A 21862-nucleotide genomic window follows, 5' to 3' on the forward strand; every position below is an offset into this window, starting at 1 on the left:
GTATACCATGATATTAAGGGAAAAATGCTAATACCAGTTTTCTGGCTGTAGGCCTCAGGAAAAGTTAACAATATACAATAGAAAATCTGCATGAAAGAAAGTAGATGTGAATTTTTAACATCTAAAGTAGTTTTTATAGCTGAGAGCTTTCACAGCCCTTCCTATTGCTGGAGAAACTCAAAAGATACATAGACGTTCAAGAAAAAGCTATTTCTTGGGAGAGGAGACAATGTAGCTGAAGCTTGACTCTTATCTAATTTAGATTTTTTGAGTAGGATGTGGAAAAAATGGTCTTAGTAAGAACTAGTTTGACCATCGTGTTTTAATATGGAAAGCAAATGTTTTTTCAGTGTGTGTGCACGTGGGAGGCACAGCAACAGAAGTAAATCCCTGTATCTCTAGTGTTGGAATATATAATGTAGCTTTCACTCTTTTGGACATACATTAATTCAGGAATTTCCCATTTTTTAAGTTCATTATAAGGACACAAAAATAAACAAATTGCACACACATGAGAGAGGCAGTGCAAGCTATACTTCCCAGCCAATCCATGAGTTCTTTTGCCTCCATCTTTAATCCAGCTCTGCCAATATAGCAACATTTCAACAAAAGAGTATTTTTTTCCTGAGGAACAAAATTTGCTAGCACTCTTTATTATGTAATGTATTGAGAATGCAAAATGTCTGGTTACACTGATAAGTCACCTTTTTGACTTATAAAAATATATTCCCATTCTGATTACTAGAGCAGTGTTGCTTAAGGCTAGGGGTGTAATAGATACAAATTCATCCCATAATTCCTTTAACCTCTGTAAATATATTGCAAATGTTCAGTGTCTATTGTGGCAACATAAAGCAGAAGTCATAATTAGCCTAAACAAAACAAATCATAGGAGAGTTTCAAAGTGTGTTTCCAATTTCAGAAAAAAAACTCATAGATTTTTCCCTTTTTTTTTTCTTTCACATCTTGAATCAGACATGAGCAAATGTGTTTGTATGTGTGCATTTTCCCCAAAGCACTGAGAAGAATGCTGTGTGAGAATTATCTTTTCCATTCACAGTCATGCTGCTATTTGGTCACATTTCAATCCACTGAAAGAAAGAAAGAAGGTGGGGGGAATTGAAAGCACAACAGAACTGCTTAAATTATTTCAAACTTCAGTGGTGCTGCAACCCTTAACAGAAGGCAGAGCTCAGTTGTGTCCATGGAATGGTTCCACATTTCTTTAAAAAAAAAAAAAAAAGCTAATAAAAATTTTAAAAAGCACAGACATTAACAAGCTAACACAAAAGATTTATTACTTTTATTTTCTGTCTTTTATTTTCTGTCTTTTTCTAGCAAACTTGTGCATTCTCCAAATCAGAGAGGCAAATTTCCAGCAAGTGGGTTTATTTTCCTCCTTCCTTGCCTTCATGTTTCACTTTCCTAAATTGCTCCTTCAATTTTTAAATTAAGGTCACCTTGCTTTTTGACTCATTGATTGTAGTGACATTGTTCTTTATGTTCAGAAGGCGATAAAGAGTGGTCAAGTTTCAAGTCACACTGACTTTGTCATTTTAAGTACTGAAATATAGGAAAAGTCTGCTTTATTAGACCCCCGAGTTATTTTTCTGTTTGAAACAGCCTTGTCAGTAGTTTGTGTTTCTTGCTAAACAAAAAGTTGGGTTTTGCTGCTGAAAAATCTGCCAGAGCAGTTACACAGAGGAAGATGCTGATATTTTATCAACTAAAAAAGTACACATGTAACAGGGGGCTCATTAACCCTCATCAAGTCACATCTAAGAAATTTCCTGCTTCACCTCCCCCTTCAGGTATTTTGAGTATCAGTTAACATTTTAAGCCTATTTTCTGGCTGCCAGGTCTTCCAAATACCTAAACTGAGATAGACATCCCTTCAAATGCAAATTAATAGTTTTCTGCCCTCAAAATTGCATACCAGAAACCTGAGAATGCTTTACACCCTGGAAAATTATAATAGTTGTGTAGAAGTCTATGTCAAGGAGATTCTGCTGCCTTTCTGGTGTTTCTAAGATGACACATACTTGTTTCCCCTTTCCTCAGTGATTGATCCTACTGGAATGATGATAACAGGAATATCCCCAAAATCTGCAGTTCTGTTATTAGTACACTTGCCAAATAAAAGCAATCATAGATGCATAGAACGGTTTGGGTTGGAAGGGACCTTATAGATCATCTAGTTTCAAACTCTCTGCCATGGGCGGGGAACACCTTCCACTAGACCAGGTTGCCTAGGCCCCCATCCAACCTGGCACTGAACACTGCCAGGGATGGGGCATCCACAGCTTCTCTGAGCAGCCTGTGCCAGGGCTTCACCACCCTCACAATACAGAAATTCTTTCTAATACCTAATCTAAACGCCCTCTTTCAGCTTGAAGCCACTACTCCTCGTCCTGTCCCTACATGCCCTTTTAACATGTCCCTTGCCAGCATTATGTAGGGCCCTTTCAGTATTGAATGGCTTCTCTAAGGTCATTTCAGAACCTTCTCTTCTGCAGGGTGAACAACCACAGCTCTCCCAGCCTGTCTTCAGAGGAGAGGTGCTCCAGCCCTCTAATAATCTTGGTGGCCCTTCTCTGGATGTGTTCCAACAGTTCAATCCTTCTTGTGTTGGGAGTCCCAAAGCTCAGTGGAGCACTCCAGGTGGGCTCTCATGAGAGCAAAGGGGAAGTAGAGGCGAAGAATCACCTCCCCTGACCTGCTGGACACATTTCTTTTGATGCAGCCCAGGATACATGTCGTGTTCCACTGTGAGGAACTGTGAGGAGTTCTTTTTTAAAAGCAGATGGTCCGGAACAAAAATTAAGCCAAACAAGACAAACGTTGTCACTGAGAACTGATTATTGATAACAAAAAGGAGAAGGAAAAGGAGTTGCCCGAGTGAAAGAGGGCTAGAAGAGACAGAAAAGAAGAAAGGAAAATGGAAAAGGGAGGGGTGAGAGGAAAGAGAGAGGGAGAAGGGACAGAAAGCAAGAGACGGCGTTGCCACCAGCGAGTCAGGGCAGTGCTGTCGGTGTCCAGGCGGCGGGGGCTGTGCTCGCTGTCTGCCTGGGGCCGGGCTGGCTCTGTCCGAGCCTGTGCGGCTCCCGGAGGGGCGCGGCTCCCGCGGCGACGGCACCGGGCACGCGGTGAGTGGGCGGGAGGACGGGAGGACCGGGACCCTGGGCAGGGTCGTGGCGACCGGCTGGATCGGGGCGGCAGGACGGGCAGTGATCGGCAAGGCAGGGTTGGGAGCAGGCAGCCCAAGCAAGGACGCGGGGCGAAGTGGCAAGGCGGCAGTCAGGGGCACAGGAAGGCAGGACAGGTGCGAGGCCGAACCAATGAGGGTAGGAGAGCCAGAAGGCAGGCTAGGACCAGAGCAAAGTACAGAACAAGCAGGAGCAGCAAACAGCAGCAAGCTACCACAAGTCCTGATGGAGTTTTTATACCCCGCGGCCCCTCCCAAAGTCCGCCCGCTAACAGGGAACCATTGGCCCCATCCAGCCTTCCTGTGCCGTCCATTGATGGAGACCTTTTCACGGCCTGATCGGAGCAGCCCCTCCGCTGTGTCTCCTGCTGCCTGCCTTGTGGGGGGTGTTGGCAGGCGAAGTCTCCCCAGAGACGAGGCTTTCCCCCACTCCTGGCTGCCTCCTGCCAGCGGCAGGTGTACGCTCCCTCCCCCCCAGATGCCTCTGACAGCCCCGACAACCAGAGGTGAGGCAAACTAAAATGACTGAATTCAAACTGAATTGGCTTCTCACAACACAGTTGGCTTTCTGGGCTGCAGGCACACATTCCTGGGTCATGTTGAGCTTCTTGTCAACCAACACCCCCAATTCCTTCTACCCAGGGCTGTGCTCAATTCCTTCTCTGCTCAGCCTGTGCTTGTGCCCAGGATTGCCTCACTCGAGATGCAGCACTCCCTATTTGGCCTTGTTGAGCTTCATGAGTTTTGCATGGACCCACCTCTCAAGGTGCCGCTGGATGGCATCCCCACCTCAGGGTGTCAGCTGCACCCCACAGCTTGGTGTTCTAGGCAAACTTGCTGAGGGTGCACTCAATCCTACTGTCCATGTCACCAACAAAGATGTTAAACTGTGCCAGTCTCAATACCGACCCCTGAGGGGCACCACTTTTCACTACTCTCCGCTTGGACAATGAACCACTGACCTGCCAACCCTTTGAGTGTGACCACCCAGCCAAGTTTTCCATCTATCAAATCCACACATTCCAGTTTGTAGACAAGGAGACATTGTCAAATGCTTTGCACAAATTCAGGTAGATGACATCAATTGCTCTTCCCTTATCCAACAACGCCGTAACCCCTCATATTATATTAAAGTAGGAAAAAACACAAGTTGCATGTAAAGTAATAAAGTTATATTGAATTGAATATTTTTCTATTATTTTAGAGTGATTATTGTATTTCTATTGCCTACTATGCTGGCTTTATTGTATTTTTACTTTAATGCTCTTGGTGTTCAAATTTTTAGCTTCATTTTCTACATTTATGCTAGAAAGCAGAATTTTTCCTTTGTTCTTTTGAAGTTAAGAGTTGCCTCTAGTTTTGTCACCAGCTAGCTAGCAAAGCACTGGGAAACAGGCTTAAATCCTGTAGCCAGCATTTCTTCACAGTGTAGCAAAATAGATTCCTGCATCAGGCTACCAAGTTTTTCCAGACGTTCAGCTGCTACAGTAATTTTTAGTCATATCCACCAAAATAATGAAAAATTAAATTATCAGAGTCTTTTCTTTCAGGAGAAAAAAATACTTATGTAGCTTAATTTCATTTAATTTAAGGGGGTTGCTCATGGCTGTTAAAAGCAGTATTTACTCTTCAAAAAGGTGACAGCGAGTAGTTTTCTTCTGCACCTTCTCACCTAGAAATGGGGGTCAGGGGTCATTTAATGACTGGTGCTGAATTGCTCCTTTTATATCCAGTATGTTGATAGCAGGTCATCTTTAGCAGTAAGTGATCAAAGCTGCTTATAAATTAGTCTGCTGAGATAATCCTACTGAGTTATGAATATCTAAAAGCATGTGAGATCAGTTATAACTGTCACAGTTTTGCATATAGAAATAGAATACTGATCTTCATAGGCTGATCCATTTTTTTTAAACAATAGATGTTTCCATTGTTATGGCAATACTGCTGAACAAGTGCTGAAGTCAGTAAGGTTCATAAGTTGCTGACATTTGGTGCCTTTTTACTACTCTATCTTCTCAATCTATTACGAGCAAGGCAGATGGCCTGATAACAGTGCCAGGCAGTGGAAGAGCTCTGTGTACACTGAAGGTCCCTTAAATGTCAATAATGGATTGCAGTTCTGAGAAATACTAGGGTATACCCTTACCCAGAAATACTTCCTGCTGCCTGCTGAAGACAATGAGAAAGACAAAGCCAGAAAAAAATTCAATGCTTGCATAAATTGTGGTCCCTCAGGCTGCTCTGCAATCGTGTAGATGGTCCAGCAAAAAAAGTATTGGATAACTGGAATCGGATTCTGCTGTCCATTTATTGGCAATTGTGACATCCACCACCAAAATATTTTCCAGCTCATTCTGCTTTCAGTGAGTTACTTTTGCAATCATCTTGCTCTTCTAACTTATGCATAGAATATTTTTACATATGGAAATGCACACGGCTGTCCACTGGAATAAAGTTGTTTCTGAGTGAAATAGGAAGCTGCTGCATAAGGACCGTCTTTGTACATCATAGGTCTGAGGAAGTAAGGAACATGTCTCTGGCTGAGTCTGTAGGAAGATGTAGGTCTGGTATTTTCCTGTTTTCTGAAAGACCTCCCTTCTGGCATGAAACTGAGTACATAAATTTAGGTCTGTCTGAGATGAAGTGAATCACCCACACCACTCTCTGCAGTCCCTCAGGTCTTCCTTGGAGGCTTTGTGACAGTGTTTCTTTTGTGAAATTAAACAAGATGATTCCAGCCCCAGGAGATGGTAACAACCATGTATTACCACTTCTGGAATGATTTGGAAAACTTTTTATCACCAATATGTCCCAGGTATGGAAAAAGTCCTGCACACAGTAACCTCTCCTATGTTTTGTGGGTTATCTATGTTATACAGGGAGGATTTTTCTCAGTGTCACACATGCATTTACATTCCCCCAAATTCCCAAACAATATGCCATCTGGCAGTATCTAAACTCCTGCTGTTCCAAGGCAGAAACAATAAATAATAATTTTATGTATTACAGTGTGCTGTAAGCCTTTCTCATCCTGGGATGCTGTTAAGTTTCCATCTGTACCACAGTTTGGAAGTGTGTTGTGACAAGGTTCCTGGCTAAGGCTGTGTTAAGAATTTTGATAGTAAATGGTGCACAGAAACCTCAGGAAGAAAAGTAAGAAAATAAAAAATTAAAATTCTAATGCAATTTCTTTAAACACAGCAGTGTTTAAAGCAAAGAATGAATCCCTTTTCCAAATAATAAAATTATGGTATAACATCCTCTCAAAAGTTAAGTCATAATGAACTCTTTTGTGCACCTATAGCAAAGCATTATATTTTCATATGCTCATGAATGTGGAAAACAGGGATCTGGAAACTTTTACCATCTCCATACATATTTTTCTGCTCTGTATGGACTTGTTCAGTGCCTATTAAGGTAAATGGAAAGATTCCTGTTGATTCCAGTGCTGTTGGATTCTTCTTCTATATGTCATTCAAGGGCTTATTTCATCATCACTCTGTTTCATCATCTGATATTCTTATTCTTTTGTATGGGTAGATAAAGAGATTCCTAAAGTCAATGTTTCACCCCAGATGGTGCAATTAGGTGATTCTTGCTTTTGTCTTATCATGTGCTTGAAATTAGCATCTTCAGTGCAGTAGTGAGCAAAACAAAAATATTACAAAAAATCATCTATCTCTCTCAGTGAAAGAGGGAGATATTTTTACAAGTGAAAAAAAGAGATTTTCTTGTCCACATGCAGTGAGTTTACTGACTGTGAACACGAATGATGTGAGGATGTTTTTTTAAGCATCTTCCCTGTGTTTAATTTGCTATTCTAACCATTGTTTTCTTCATTAGCTTAGTTTCATCTTAATAATTTGTTTTCTTTATTGTCTTTGCTCTTACATTCTTGGCCATTAGAAAACCCTTTCCTTCAAAAAATTCTTTGTCCAATTTGTTTCCCATAACAACAACAATAATAGGGAAAAAATACTCCTTTTAATAGCAATTTAAGGGCCAAAATTCATCCTTTGGTACTTACATGCAGTCACCCTTTCAGTGGGATTTGCACTCACATTACTAAGGCTAAAAATCTGGCCTTATGCATCACAGCCCACCCCTCCACGTAACTACAACAAGCAACAGTAACAAAACAGAGCAGACTTTATTAATGGTTTAGAACTGAAGGAATAACATGGTTAATCATCTTGTAGTGTTTGCATACCTATCCTTCCTTCACATTCTCTCGTACTGTAGCCGATGGCTGATATTTCCTTGCATCATGAGGCTTGATCTAGCTAATAAAGTAAGTGGGAAAAACATGCCTTTTTTGACTTCTTGGCCTTTCATTATATCACAGATTTTGCTGGGGGAACAGAATTGTTCTAACACTACTGTTCATTCACCCAGCTTCTGTGGGAAGGGCTCTGGTGCACTCACCCATCCCTAGCACTGGTCACCTAATAGTTACGGCACTCAGAAGGTCAGCTGAGCATTGCTGGCTCCTATGGTGGGGTCAGAGGAGAGCTTATCTGGCCATTGGGACAAACAAGTTGTTTTGAGGATCATTCACTATGAGAGTGCCTTTTTAAAATTCCTAACCTCTTGGCCCAAGCAATATACATGCCCAAGAGTGCTGAGGATATCCAGAGAGAAAGACAAGTCTTCGTTAGTTGCCAATAACTTTATAAGACATCAATGGTGAGCAGAAAGGTTCAATAGTAGCTAGTGACAATGTCGAAGAAACCCATCAGTCTGATTATCCTAGACTGTCCTGCTAAAAAAATTGGAAATCAAACAACAAAAATAATACATTATTAAAAGCTGGACAAACAAATCTTTCAATAAAGAGATCCAAAGCCACTTATTAGGTAATACAATAATATTAATTTTCACTTCTCTAGTTATTTCATGCCTATGTATTTTTTAAACATTAAGAGTGTTCAGTATAGATTCTGAGCTTAAATTTTCAAGGTGAAATTGCAGAAAACCTATTGGTTTTCACGGCCACTACCAAACTGAAAACCTAATAGCACATTGGTTTGTATTTTGATTTATTAGGAAGCAGGCTTAACTGAACTTACTGGCTGGAATCTAAATAAGTCTTGCTGGATTCCTGCTTTGCACCTGCAGAAGCAGCTTTAGAGAGCTATTGCCCTCTGTAGATACTATATACTGTCAGTATTATCTTCTCAAGAAAATAATTAAATAAGAAAAAGAATTGTTGATAAATGCAGAAAATTGCAGTACCAATGTACTTTGCTGTAACTGCTCCCTGCTGTAATTTGAGACAATGGTCCCAGTGAAGTTTATGGAACAGCTCAAAAAAACATTACTGTAAGCAATGTTTTTCTTATTGTGCTGGAATTTACTCCTAGAAGTAATGTATTGATAAAGTGATTTGTTTGGGGTTTTTTTTCTTTCAAGTTGTTATTACGTTTGTTGCTTAGAAATTGTTATAATTTTCTATTGGTTTATTTATTACAGAAAAAAAAGACGGAACTGAGTGGAAAAATAATGATAATATTTCTTTCTTGCATAAGAAAAAGGTAAGATTTAGAGGACCATAATACTGCAGGTACTTATTTATGGCATACTAATAACCATGAGGTAATTTGTTAAGTTCCCAAATACTGGCAGCTTTTGATTTAAGCTTATTCAGACCTTCACAATCTTGGCTGCCTAAAAACTGATGATTTAAAATTCACAATCCTTTCCAATTAACTGAGACAATGAATCCACTGTTTATGCCACTGTATTAACCTGTTCTGCCTTAGAGAAGAAAAGGTTACATTTCATTTAGCAGCATATTAGGCTTGTATGTATTTCAGGTTCCTCAGTTTTGATTTATACTATCTCCAGCTTGGGTTTATTGAAGGGAGAGTTCATTCTCTTTTTTTCCTCCCCCTCCATTCCCTGGGAGCTATAAATGCCCCAGTTTTCCTGGGTTTGTTTTTTTTTTGGTCCCAGGTACCCAGCTGTGAATGAAATAATGCTCCCCATCTGTGTTCATTGTTCGCATTGCTGGTGTCTGTGCAAGTCACCAGAGCTTTCCTAATAAGGTTCAGTTTCACCTTTCAGAGTTCTCAAATGAAGAATCTAACTGCACTCATCAGCCTCAAAAGAGATAGACTTCCCTGCCACTGCCCTTAAAAACAGCTGTAAGAAACAGTAAAGAATGACTGTTCCAAAACCAAAGCCAGCCTTCTGAGCTGTTCAAGAGTGCACCAGCATTGGGCAGCCAGGGTCTGGCTGTTCTTCCAGAAGGGTGGTGCACCAGATGGAGAGAGAGATCCTGGAGAAGGGGAGCAGACAGACTGACAGACAAAGAGACTTCACAGCACAGGAAGCGAAAGTCTAGAGAGATGCCCTTTTAACAGATGGGCTGACTTTTAGGCAGGAAAGCACTGTCTGGTGGTTTTAGTGCCCACGTGTTCAAGGTGAGGCTTCAAGCTGCACATGTTGACTTCTGGTGTGGTGACTCCTGGTTCTCCTCCTTTCTTTTGACAGCACTGGAATTGGTGTGACAACACAGGCAGCCAGGTGAAAGAGCTGATCATCTGAAAACTAATCTTGCTTGCTGGTTTGCACTAATGGTTTTGGCTGGCACAATTAGTACTTGGACAGATTAGTTCTTTCACCTGGCTCTCCTCAGGCCCAGGAATGGGTGTGCTGACACATGCGGGGGAGACTTGTGGCCGGGATGGTGGGGGAAGGTGGTGTTTCTTCTGTCAGAAGCTTGTGACTAGCTGAGGCTGAAACTATGGCTCGTGTCAACAAAATATTTCCTGTGTTCATGAAAATAAATGAAGCAAAGCCCTTTTTTTCTGTCATCTATCTGGATGTCACCTATGGAATCTGGAATCTTAATAATAGCTCAGTTCAGAAGCTGAGAAAGTAGATATTAACCAGTTGGTTTTTATCAAAGGAAGAAGATGAGCAGGGAATTTAGATTAATAAAGCAGATACTGGTAGCTACCTTTCAGATGCCTAAAGACAAAATAGAATAGTTTGTGCTAATTTATGTATGATTTTAATATTATCTCATTTTAGTAAAGAACAAGTGAACAATTATGAAAGCTAAGACAAGTAACTCCAAAACTGAAATTTCAATTAAAATATTACAAATATTCTCAGAAAACATCCTGACAAGTTATAAAACTTATTGATGGACATCTAGATATTTGAACTGTTCATTAGAATCTGGGTATATTAAGGCTCTAAGTTTCTATTATTTTAGCTATAGCAACAAGCTAACTTGCAAGCAAGGTAATTACATGTTGATAAACTTGGTTCTGCAGAGTGATTCAGCAAAGTAAATCGGAATTAATAAGTTAAGTTTTGCAAAAAAATTCTAAATCCAGTATGAACAGAGCTTGTGTTACAAGTGTGTGATTCCTAGTAATTGTAAGTATTAATGTGTTCTCCCCTTTTTGCAGGTTTTGCCCATAATAAATCCACTGAGCAAGACATACAGACTTCTATCCAATGCTATGAAAATTAACCAAGGCACATTAACTTCAGGAAATTTTCAAAGGTATAAAAATAAAATGTGTAGTCAGTAATTAATTAAACCAAATAAGCCATCAGCTTGTGTGACATAGTTTAAATATTATGTCAGGTCAATAATTAAGCTGTAGTAAATCTTTTGGAGGTTCTATTCTGCCAAACTTTAAAGGCTCAAGACTAACCCAAGGACCCTTCGCATTTTAGGAAGCCAGTAAATGATTACACAGATAGGTTTTCTATCTGAAGTTTGCTACTATTAACTTTCTATTTTTTAAGACATCCAGGAATTCTGTGTTTCATGGTTATTGAATAATATCCTGTGAAAAAATGTATGCCTGTCTTGAGTTTACGAAAAGGAATATTTAGTAGGCTTCAGTTATGTCAAGATAAAAGTGCAGTTTTCCTGTAGGGAAAGATATACATTAAGGGAAAAGTAATGGTTTGGAGTTTTCCCTTGTTTATGTGAACATGACAGTTATGAAAACTGGAACCTAATCTTGCTGTATGCAGCTGGTCATGGTAAAGAAAAATCATTATGCAAGCTGTCTGCCAAAGCAATTCCAAAATATCTGTGGTAGTTATGTGCTTTCAAAGTCTGGCTGACTTTTAGGGGCTCATAGCAAGTTGTGTGGTGACCTCGTGATGTGGGAATTATGGCAATAGACTGAGTATCAAATCATACATCTCAGCTTAACAAATAAAAATATAAAGCCACATGACAGAATACAGAGCAGGAAGTTTGAAGTGCTCTGAGATTCATTTTTTCCCTCAACTGTATTATTTTCTGTCACCTCATTTACATAAAGTATTTCTGGTTAAACAATTTGCAAATGCATGTGATTTAATAGCAGGTATATGTGTGGCAGAGGTAAATTTGGACTTAAAATTAAGACATTACTAGCAGTGAAAGACAGCTGGTATACATCAAGTTTATTTCACATGCAAGTCTTTGTATGGAATTTTCTTGGAACCAGTTACTCTCTGACATGTTAGCTCATAGTTTATTTTAATTAACAAAATATCTAAATTTCCAATCTTCAGATAATGGTTCATAATTACTAGAATTAACATAAGATTATTCAATCCGCTTTATTTTCCCTCCAGATGTGTGGCTGCATATTGGTCCCATATAAAGCACATATTATTTTCTTGCATGCAGCATATCACAATACCCAGGCTGTCCTATACCAGTGATCCAGTCATTAACTTAATTTCCATCTTAATTTTCTCTCCCAGCTTTATCTAAATTTTTACTACGCTTATCTATATATTTATCTATAATTGTCCTAGGTTGCTCTTGAAGAGGTTAACCAGACTAGGGCCAAGAAAATGAATGCCACAGATTTCCACAGAAGTGGAAGTTATGAAATAATATCATATAGATGAGTGCTCTTGATTCTGATGAAGAGAATGGATCAGATTATTATTTGCCATACCTTTCAGTCCTACTCAGTGAAATGAAAAGTGATCATTTTGGTCATGTTCCCCGTCTACCAAAGGCAAGAAGCCCAAATAATCTTAAGAAGGACGTTATATTGGAAGAATTCCAAGCAATTTTTGCAGATCCAAAGGTTAATTTTTGGTTTTTTTAAAGCTTGAACATTGTTTATCCGATATGAAACTTCAGCGGTTCTCTGTTCATTGACTACATTATCTACTGTTCTAGAGAGATTTTACAAGAAAAGTTTATAAACATACCTTTTCTCTACAGATTTGGGGTCATAGTACCTCATACAATGAACCTATAACTGTGAATGTACATAAATGTAATTCATATTTGTCAGTATTAGGAATGCCTTCAGAATATTTATTATGAAATAAAGTGTTATCACTTGCACCATGGATAAAGTAGTTGGAAAGTTCCAAGAAAAATGCAAAGGCAACTTTTTGACCTGAAGCTTAAAAATCATGTCTCTCTCTTTAATGACACTTTCAGTGCAAAGGCTTTCCTGGCACATTATCCGCTGACATTCCAGGAGCCAACTTCAGTTAAGTTGAATACAACTGAACCCTGAGGGTCAGATCTTTTAGAAATGTATTTTCATTACTGCCCACACATGTATCCCAGTCCCAGTTCCAAATATATGTGTAGGGCTCCCAGTTTATTTTTGGGAAGTGTAAGAGGTTGAAAAACCCATTTCAGTTCATCTGAAATGAGTATGATCTTGAAAAGAGAGCTGGAGAGGCTTGCATGTTACAGGACTTAGGAGAGTGAGTCTGCTTGAGGCCAAGAGTACTGTGCTGACCAGCGGTGTCTCCAAGAGAAACCTGGGTAGATGGTCAGATGGGTCTCACAGAATAACTCAGAAAAATCCCAACAGTCAGTAGTTTGTTAGGAGAGGCTGGGAAGCTGAGGAACAGACACACAGAGCTTTAGAGCATGTAAAATTTTCTTGCAGTTCACTGCACCACCCTTCATTTTACTGTGTGCACACTGAGGGCACGGTCACTGGCCTATCAGCAAGGTATTGCTGAGAGTCCTGCTAGCAGGCGTACAGCAGAGCTACAGTCTTTTTGTAGGGTTCCTTTTTCTGTGCTGTGATATTTCATTGTTGTTATTTGTCTACACAGGATGCAGCCAAGTTGTACTGAATCTGAATCAGGCAGCTTTTCCCTAGCCAGGATCTTGTCAAGTGTCTCCATCTCCTTGTCTAGAGGTTTTTTCTTTCACTTCTGCTAAAAGGTCACAAGGAAGTACCTATCAAAAGTAGGGAAGTTCCGTAGGTAAAGTCCTCTAACACAGAGGTACCTCTCTATGTTGCATGCATATACAAGTTAAGACATGCACCCACAGAAAGATTATCTGCCAACAAGCATGCCAGGAAGTTATTTGCTTCTGCATCCCCCGTGAGTGATCTTTGCTATCAGTAACTTTAGCTCTCTGAGTAGTATACTCCACTTTTGCAAAGAAAGCTGATTCATTCTCAACTCTTTTTCCTCTCAAGTTGTCAAGCTTCTAAGTTAGGAAAAGTGGGTTATGTAGAAGGGGGATTATTAGCTGAAAGATAAGGGGGGCGGTTCCCCCTAAAGGCATTAGGGTGATTTATTTCTATCTACAATAGTTACAGCTGATAAAATTAGGTAATAGAAGAATACACTAATTTGCCCCTTCATTTCCTCTCCGTTTTGTGACTTTCTTGCCTACATCACATTTCTGATCTGACCTGGTAAACAAGTGCCTTTTCCATTTGGTTTTCTTTCCCATCACACTCTCACACATAAGCCTTTTCCATGTTGCTCTATATACACTGTTGATTAAGATCTAGAGGGTGTTTTTTTACAGACTGTCAATACAGTAGATAGTCTGTGATCTCAGAGTTTTCCCTTTAGAAGCTGTGAAAATGAAGATTCTTGGCTTCGCTTTTAGTAGATCTGTAACCTACCACATGTCACTTAACTTGTTTGCCTTTGTGGCTGCTCATCCCTATTAAATTAGTTCACACCAGTAGAGCTGCAAAGGGAAAGGATGAGGTTTTTCTCCTTCGTTTCCTCCTGCTACTTAGTGGGAAGGGGTTCTCAGCTGCTGATTATGTTGCTTCATTGGTTTTCTTACTGGCGTGTTTCTCTGCACCGCATGCCTTAATGAGGAACAGGCGGTCAGCAGTTTGGTGGGCAGTGTGCTCAGAGTGTGCTCTGGAAAAGAGACACGGGCAAGAGTAAAAGAGATACAAACAGCTTCCTTTCCAACCTGCACCAAAATGAAGGCAGGAACCTGTGTCTAAGTTTACTCTTAGGATTTCAAGATCAAGCTGTCAAATTACTGATCTCTGGAAGTATTTATGAACTTTTTCCTACATTTAGGTGGTGGTTTTTTTTCCTGTAAGAGCCAAGTCACTTCCTTCCTGTCCAGTATCAGTCATTACATACTGGAGAAATATAACCATGCAAGGGCATCAAAATAAGACATTCATCATCTGATAAAAATACTTCTAATATTTCACGTAAGAAATGTTTTTAAGGTGGATTTTGTAGAAGAATTGTATGTGTCATTATTTCCTCTAGCCCTCCCAAATATCTCCCTTCAGATGAACATTTAAGAACTGTGATTTTTTTTCAGCTATACACTTCTACTTCCAGTAACTTGATCCAGGAGTATCTCAATGTTTTTCTTGCAAAAATACAAATTAGGCCTACAAAATCATTTGTATTTTACTTATTATAGAATCCTAGTCATAGAATGGTTTGGATTCGAAGGCACCTTAAAGATCATCTAGATCCAAATCCCCACCGTGGGCAGGGTCACCTTCCACTAGACCAGGTTGCTCAATGCCCCATCCAAGCTAGCCTTGAACTCTTTCAAGGGATGGGGCATCCACCGCTTCTCTGGGTGACCTGTGCTAGTGCCTCACCACCCTCATAGGGAAGAATTTCTTCCTAATATCTGCTCTAAATCGATCCTTTTGCCTTTTAAAACCATTCCCCCTTGTCTTATCCCTACATGTCCTTATAAAATGTCCCTCTCCTGCTCTTCAGTACTGAAAGGCTGCCCTAAGGTCTCCCTGGAGCATTTTCTTCTCCAGGTTGAACAACCATAACTGTCTTGGTCTGTCTTCAGAGGAGAGGTGCTCCAGCCCTCTCATCATCCTGGTGGCCCTCCTGTGGATGTGCTTCAACAGTTCCATGTCCTTCTTGTGTTGAGACCCCCAGGAGCTGGATGCAGCACTCCAAGTGGGGTCTCACGAGAGTGGAGTAGACGGGTGAAATCACCTCCCTCGACCTGCTGGCCGCACTCTGAGGCAGCCCAGGGTACCGCTGACTTTCTGGGCTGTAAGTGCACAGTGCTGCATTTCGCTGAGCTTCTTGTCAACCAACACCCCAAGGCTTTATCTCAGGGCTGCTCTCAGTCCTTTCTCTTCCCAGCCGGTATTTGTGCTTGACCCACATGCAGGACCTTACACTTGGCCTTGTTGATCTTCATGAGGTTCACATAGGAAGTGTATCACAGGATATATTCAGGGAAAGGAAGAAAAGAATACTAGAAAGGAAACTCTTTTGTGACTTTACATATTAAGACCAAAATGAAAGAAGAAAACAGTTAAAGCAAAACTATGCAAAACAGGCAGAACTGCCTAATGTCATGTAAGTGGTGAGACAAAGTAATATTAAAACTGTAAATGCTTTTTGAGTGAGGTGTATGGGTAAGCCTGACATTTGTTCACAGAGGACTTTTTTGGACATCTAGAAAGAAATTATGTATCTGCAACTGCTTAAATCTACTTGCAGTGAGAACAGTACTTGGACATGTGTTTATAGAAGTGTATGTGCTATTGACATAGCCATGAGGCAGCTTACTGACTCGGGGCCAAGAAACACTAACGGTAAAACTTTCCAGCATTTGTTGTTGCCTTGCAGTTTTACAGCTATAAGGCAGCATTTCTCATTGTTGCCTTAAGTTGTAATCATTTTCCCTATTGCCTCCTCAATCTGTTCCCAGAAGGAAGAAGAAAATGGCTTATTATCTGTGTCACATGTAGGTGGAGTAGGTTTGTGTCATGCATGACATGCAACCAGATCAGGTACAAGTGAAGTGCAGGCTCTCACCTAAAGAAGATATTACTTCTGGGGAAGAACTCAAACATGTTTCACACTTTATTCCTCATGTGGAATCAAAATTCAGGGCTTTCCAGCCAGTTTTGTAGTTCTTAATATATAGGAGTATGTACAGAGGAGGGAGAGGTGTATGTACGAGACTCACTAAGTAAAATGTCATCCCCTTCTCAGCTTCTTTGGTGCTACATTGCAGTGAGAAAACTGGTGCCCTAGTTAGTTGGCTAAGCTGGTATTTGAAGGAACCTAGTCCCACCTTCTTGTTCTGGGCAAGACTTCCTATATGACAGTGCTACAGTCAATGCCACAGTCATTGCTTCACCACCTCACAGGACAGATATGTTTAAGATTGTGAAGTGCTTGGGTAATGCAGTAGTGGGATGCTCATAAATGCCACAGAGAAATCCCAGGCTTCATGGCACAGCAGCCATGTATCACACAGTGAGCATATTTGTCTCCAGGAATCGATCCTGGAAGCTACAGGCCGCGACAGTTCCCACTGAAGGCATTCTTAGACCCCTCAGTGATCAGAGCTTCTATGGGATTTTGAAATCCTGTGAGATGTAAGTTAAGATGACTGAGGCAATAAAATATAAACACTGATTAACAAAGCAGGTCTGTATAGTCATTAATTTTATATTTTTAAATAGCCAGGGACATGACTGAGTGACGATGTTCAACCATGCAACAAATTGAAAGCAACTAAAGATATGATGACACAGTAATTGTAACTGAAATGAAAACAATCTTCACCTATGTTTTTAGATTCTTATACACACATTTACTTTTTCTTTTAGGTAGCAGGCCTTCCCCACAACTCTTCATAGTTTAAATGGTACCAAATTAAACCATCATGTACATTGTGTGTTCCTGAATATTTAAAACTCTGCAGAAGTATTTAAATAATCCAGAATACCATAAGACAACAAAAGTTTTTCTATGAAAACTTAGACTTTGAATTTCAGCTGTGATTTAGATAAATTCATAAATATCCCCATGGCCATAATGCCATGGAAGTGGTCAGCTGTGTTTGCACAGCCTGATGCTTAGTTACACTTAAAATTCCAGATGGATTATATTCTGTTGTGTTCAGAAAATAGTGGATGTATTTTATGCCTCAAAGTATTCATTAGGATCATGATGAATTTTTAACCTTATAAAAGAAAATATGTATTTTGAGACTATTTTGGGGTAGAAGGGGTAATTTTTATTTTTCCCCATGATTTTCCTTCTATTTAGTACCAGCTACTATCCTATCAACTTCAGAATGCATGGTCTGATTCTCAGGTGCATGGCAATTTTCTGCTGGATCTCTGTTGAGACTTTTCTTCCAAACTGAATGTTGTATCACACACAACACAGGTTGGGATTAAAATAAAGAGAGGTTAAGGTGAAGCATGATGCTGAAATACAACATTAACAAAAATCTAACTATTAACTCAAAGGCTATTAACTGGAATAGGCAATACAGCAATACTTACAGGTGGAAAAAATGGTGGTGAGAGAGAGCAGAGTGGATCTGTCTCATTCCAGGAATGTATCAAAGGCAGAACAGCTCTACTGTTCTACTGACTTCTGAAAAATTTGCAGGGATATTCATTAATGTGCAACTCTGTCGTATGCCCAGTATCATAAGGGTCCCATGCCTTTCGTGGTTCATGGTGGTTACAGCGACCCTGTTAAAGCTATACAGCTTCTGCAAGCAAGTTTACAAACATAATTTCTATCTTATAAATCACTATTACTAAAGGTGTATAGGCTACATTAGACATATTCCTGTAGAAAAAGTTTGCTGGCTCCAAACTTTAGATGTCCTATATGAGTTACTCATTAGGTTATCACCATTATAACAGCTGAAAACGACATCTATCTTTGGAGGACTTCTCTTCAGTTTTTGGTCTTGGATTGGTTCTAAATTTGCTCTTCACTAAGCAAATATTGCTGAATAATAAAGCATCACTTTGCAAGTTGAATTTTCATGTAGGGTAATAGTTTATATGCATTCTTGATCAGTATATTGAATAGCAGCAAAATACTTCTATAGATCAGTCTTAGAGTGCAAACTTGAAATGAGTGCACCTTCTATCTAAAAAACAGCATAAGAGATTTCTGGCTCTAATGTTTCACTGACTTTTTTTTCTTTTTGTAGACGTGTCCTGTAAGTATAAATAAAGTAAAACATTTTCGAGTAGCACTGTTACTTCACTACATAAAGAAAACAAGAGGGATCATTTCACCCATCACTGAAATGTAGCCTTTTCAGTGGTGTGTAATTTTATGGAACCTAGCAAACTAAACAAGGGGTTAGTGAGCAGTAGAATAATATATGCTGTTAAAACTGCAGAGAAAACTCAAAAACTGTTTCAATTAAGGGAGATGTTTGACCTGCTTCAAGCTATAAAAGAAAATTTGTGATTCTCCTAAGTCCACAAGCCCTAGATTAATGTTAGTGTCCGACTGACTCTATGTTAAGCGCGTCTGATGTACCTCTGGGCTATAAGATGTTACTTTGCCAGCAGCAAAGGTCACATGTTTTCAGGTATTGACAGTGCAAGTAATGACAAGTTGTTTCTGTGTTTGAGTGGATCAGGGTCTTTTTAGATTTCATTCAATGAATTTGGCAAAGTGTAGCCTCTGCCCAAGAGGGCCCTGTGCCTTTGAGCATGCAGCTGAGGGAATTATTAAACCTCCAGCTCTGAAATCTATGACTTCATTTAGTGCAGACCTCCCAAAGGAATGTTTATGCCGTTAGCTAAATAGCAAACAATTTTGAAGCTGACTTTACATAGGTAGAAAATTTCTTCTTGATCAGAAAGAGAAAGAATCATTTATACATTTAGTCCTAAGAACATTTCCTTTAAAATATGTTTAGGTATGGTAGGTCGAGCTAGACTTACAAGTGCAGTTACAAAAAACAACAGCTTCTGTGAAACTTTGCAAGTACCATTCTTGAGGAGGGAAGCCTGATCAAACAGCTGAAACTCAGGAGCAGAGCTGAACTGCTGCTTTCCTTGCTCCTTCCTGGGTTCTTGAGTGACAAAGTCATGTAACAATACCAGATTTACACAATGTTGTGAGTCTTCTCTAACAGGCAGTCAGAAAATATATTAAGCCACTCAGATGGGAGCCTGAAATTTCCCAAACAGTCACACAATACAGATGACCTCCTGTGCACTGGAGTGGTAAAGAGTGCTTTGAGAAAAGTTTGTTCTCTAAGGCAAAAGGCAATAAAGGGAGTTTAGGTTAGAATGCTCTGGGAATAGAATTTGCTAAGTATTATCTGACACCTTCAATCTGTGGGGTAGGTTTTTTTCCTCCCAGCATGAGATCTAAGCAAGGGGAAATGATAACAGCTTATAGTGGATGACAAGGGGATGGATACCCCAGATAGCTCTCTCTTACACAAACACAGATACAGTCAGTCTTCTCTGAGAAACAGATGCTTGGCGCCTGAAGTCATGTCCTCGGTCTCAGAGCTTGCTCTTAGACTGTTTCTACATTATCCCAAAATTTTCATTTGATAGGAAGCAGAAATATCTCAAGAATGCCAGCAGCCCATCACCATACCAAGTGATCTGACCTGCAGAACTAAGCCCCCCTCCTGCTCCTCTCCAGCATATGGAACTTGCCTGGACCAGCTTTCCTAGGAGAGGTATATTTAACCTCTTGTCACCATTGCCTGGTGACTGAGGAACACTCCTGGATCTCCAGATATCATCATGAACAGGATCCCTTGAAATTCAGACTTCCAGTTCCTGTGGGATCCCCAGCATCCCATGAATTTTCCATGAATAATGTGTGCCTGACAAATTGGACTCCTTTGGAGAATTATGCCTGTTTTGCATCTCCCAAACAGCTTTAGCTAAAAGGCAGGATCTCAAGCAATTAGTGCAACACAGACAGGGTGACAACTGAGCAGACCCAGAAGCCCAGCATTAGGTCTCCAAAGAACCTGAGGTATCTTAAGCTGTGCAGCACGATAGGTATGGATTATTTTAATTGGTCTTGTGAAGTTAAGCCCCTAAGTTTCTCTGAAAGGGCACTGATGTGATTTGTTGCATACTTGCTGAAAAGCACATTGGTTCATGCTATAGTGACCCAAGTACTGACAGAGATTGTTAATTTGTTTGTATATGTCACAGTTCCTAGAAGTGCCTGTACAAGGGTTTAACTGAACCTGATTAGCTTAATCAGCACAGACTTGTACATGGACATGCCTTTCTCACATCTGTGCCATTTGTTTCACTGCCCCCTTTCTCTCTTCCCTTTAGTCACATTTTTTCTTAACGAAGTTTCCGTAATTTTAAACACTTCACTGAGTCTTTTCCTTTTTATTCTCTTCCTAGTTGCATTTTTATCTCTGTAGAAAGTTGAAGAAGGTGTAAAACTGGCAAAAAGAAATATAAGTAGCAAAAAGATGAGACTAAATACAACCTGAAAATGCAATTTAGTTTGCCCCCAAGCTTTTCATAGCAGAATTTGGGATACAGACATCTTCCTGAACCTGCTTAGCTCAGTTGAGCAGAGAAAGGGAAACAGAGCACCACTGAGTACATTGATACAGTAGGCTTCAGGAGAAGGTAAAAAAATATTAGAGGACAAAACTGGTCATGCTTTCCCTCACAGTAGCATTGAGTACTCAGGCACAACTTCTCTAAAGCATAAGGAAAAGCAGTAAATAAATATTTTTAGTACTGCAAGTGTAGTCTTATGTCAGTGTCACTCTTCCAAAGGCAACAGTATTTTATTTGCTTGTATTGATAAAATTCAGGGTTGCAATTTTTCCTTCTGAATACAAGCCTGTATTTTTCAACCCAGCTGTGGTTTGCGAGACATTGATATGTTTTCTCTCCCATTTATGAGAAAGTAAATGTACTAAGTTTTAAATGCATGCGTAAGAAAGGAACATAATACATGTAAGTGTGTGTGCACCTGTAAGTAGATGTAGTTGAAGACATAGGTGTAATTTCTAGCCTTGTTTTGCAGTGTTGATCACTGCTTCCCTGACACAAGCTGAGAAATCATGAAAATTTATGAAACTGTGCCACTATTTAACCCTCTTCCTCTGCAACTTTTGTTCTTGTACAATAGTTGTACCATTGCATACAACTTGAAGGAGCATCATCAGGGAGATTTTAATTCACGTATGCACAGTAGGTTGAGTATATCCTAAAACTTTCAAATTTGTGCTTTTCAATATCTTTTCAGTAAAAAAGGTAGGGCAATAGCTCAAAAAATGACACCAATTACTTCATCTACTGGGCTGGATCAAGGCACCTAAATGTGGGTGCTAGGGGGTGAATATTTGGACTCCCATTACAGGCAATAGCATTTGAGTCAATACAGGCAGTGGAGCTTGGAGAACTGCACCTGGACAGTCAGATAGTTTCCAGGTTCCCCTAGCTGTACAGGCTAGATTGCTCTCTGACTGTCACCTTAAACACCTACCAACATTTTGAGAATTAAATTTTGATGTCTGCAGTGTAGAGGTGAATCTCACCCAGGGAAATCATTTAAGAAGATGCAGATGTATGTGTAAAGTAGACAGTGATTGAATTAAAACTATTGTGATTTTAACATGAATAAATTCCTATTCTGTTATGTGGCCCTCAAGTG

At 39.9% G+C, this 21862-nt stretch overlaps 1 protein-coding gene across 7 annotated transcripts in view; it reads left to right on the plus strand.

Moving 5' to 3' along the window:
- The window catches only part of SULF1 (sulfatase 1), a 124799-nt gene that overhangs the window by 15449 nt on the left and 87488 nt on the right, over nucleotides 1-21862 (plus strand). For 4 of the 7 annotated variants that reach the window (XM_048286177.1, XM_048286183.1, XM_048286179.1 and 1 more), the window contains one exon: nucleotides 10630-10727. The exons of 2 other annotated variants lie outside the window; for them this stretch is intronic. The gene's annotated coding sequence lies outside the window, so the exon portion shown is untranslated. Of the gene's footprint in view, nucleotides 1-8699; nucleotides 8740-10629; nucleotides 10728-21862 lie in introns of those variants that run through there. One more of the 7 variants, XM_048286180.1, reaches the window with a different exon arrangement.

Source organism: Corvus hawaiiensis, chromosome 26, assembly GCF_020740725.1.
Source record: "Corvus hawaiiensis isolate bCorHaw1 chromosome 26, bCorHaw1.pri.cur, whole genome shotgun sequence".
Taxonomy (NCBI): domain Eukaryota; kingdom Metazoa; phylum Chordata; class Aves; order Passeriformes; family Corvidae; genus Corvus; species Corvus hawaiiensis.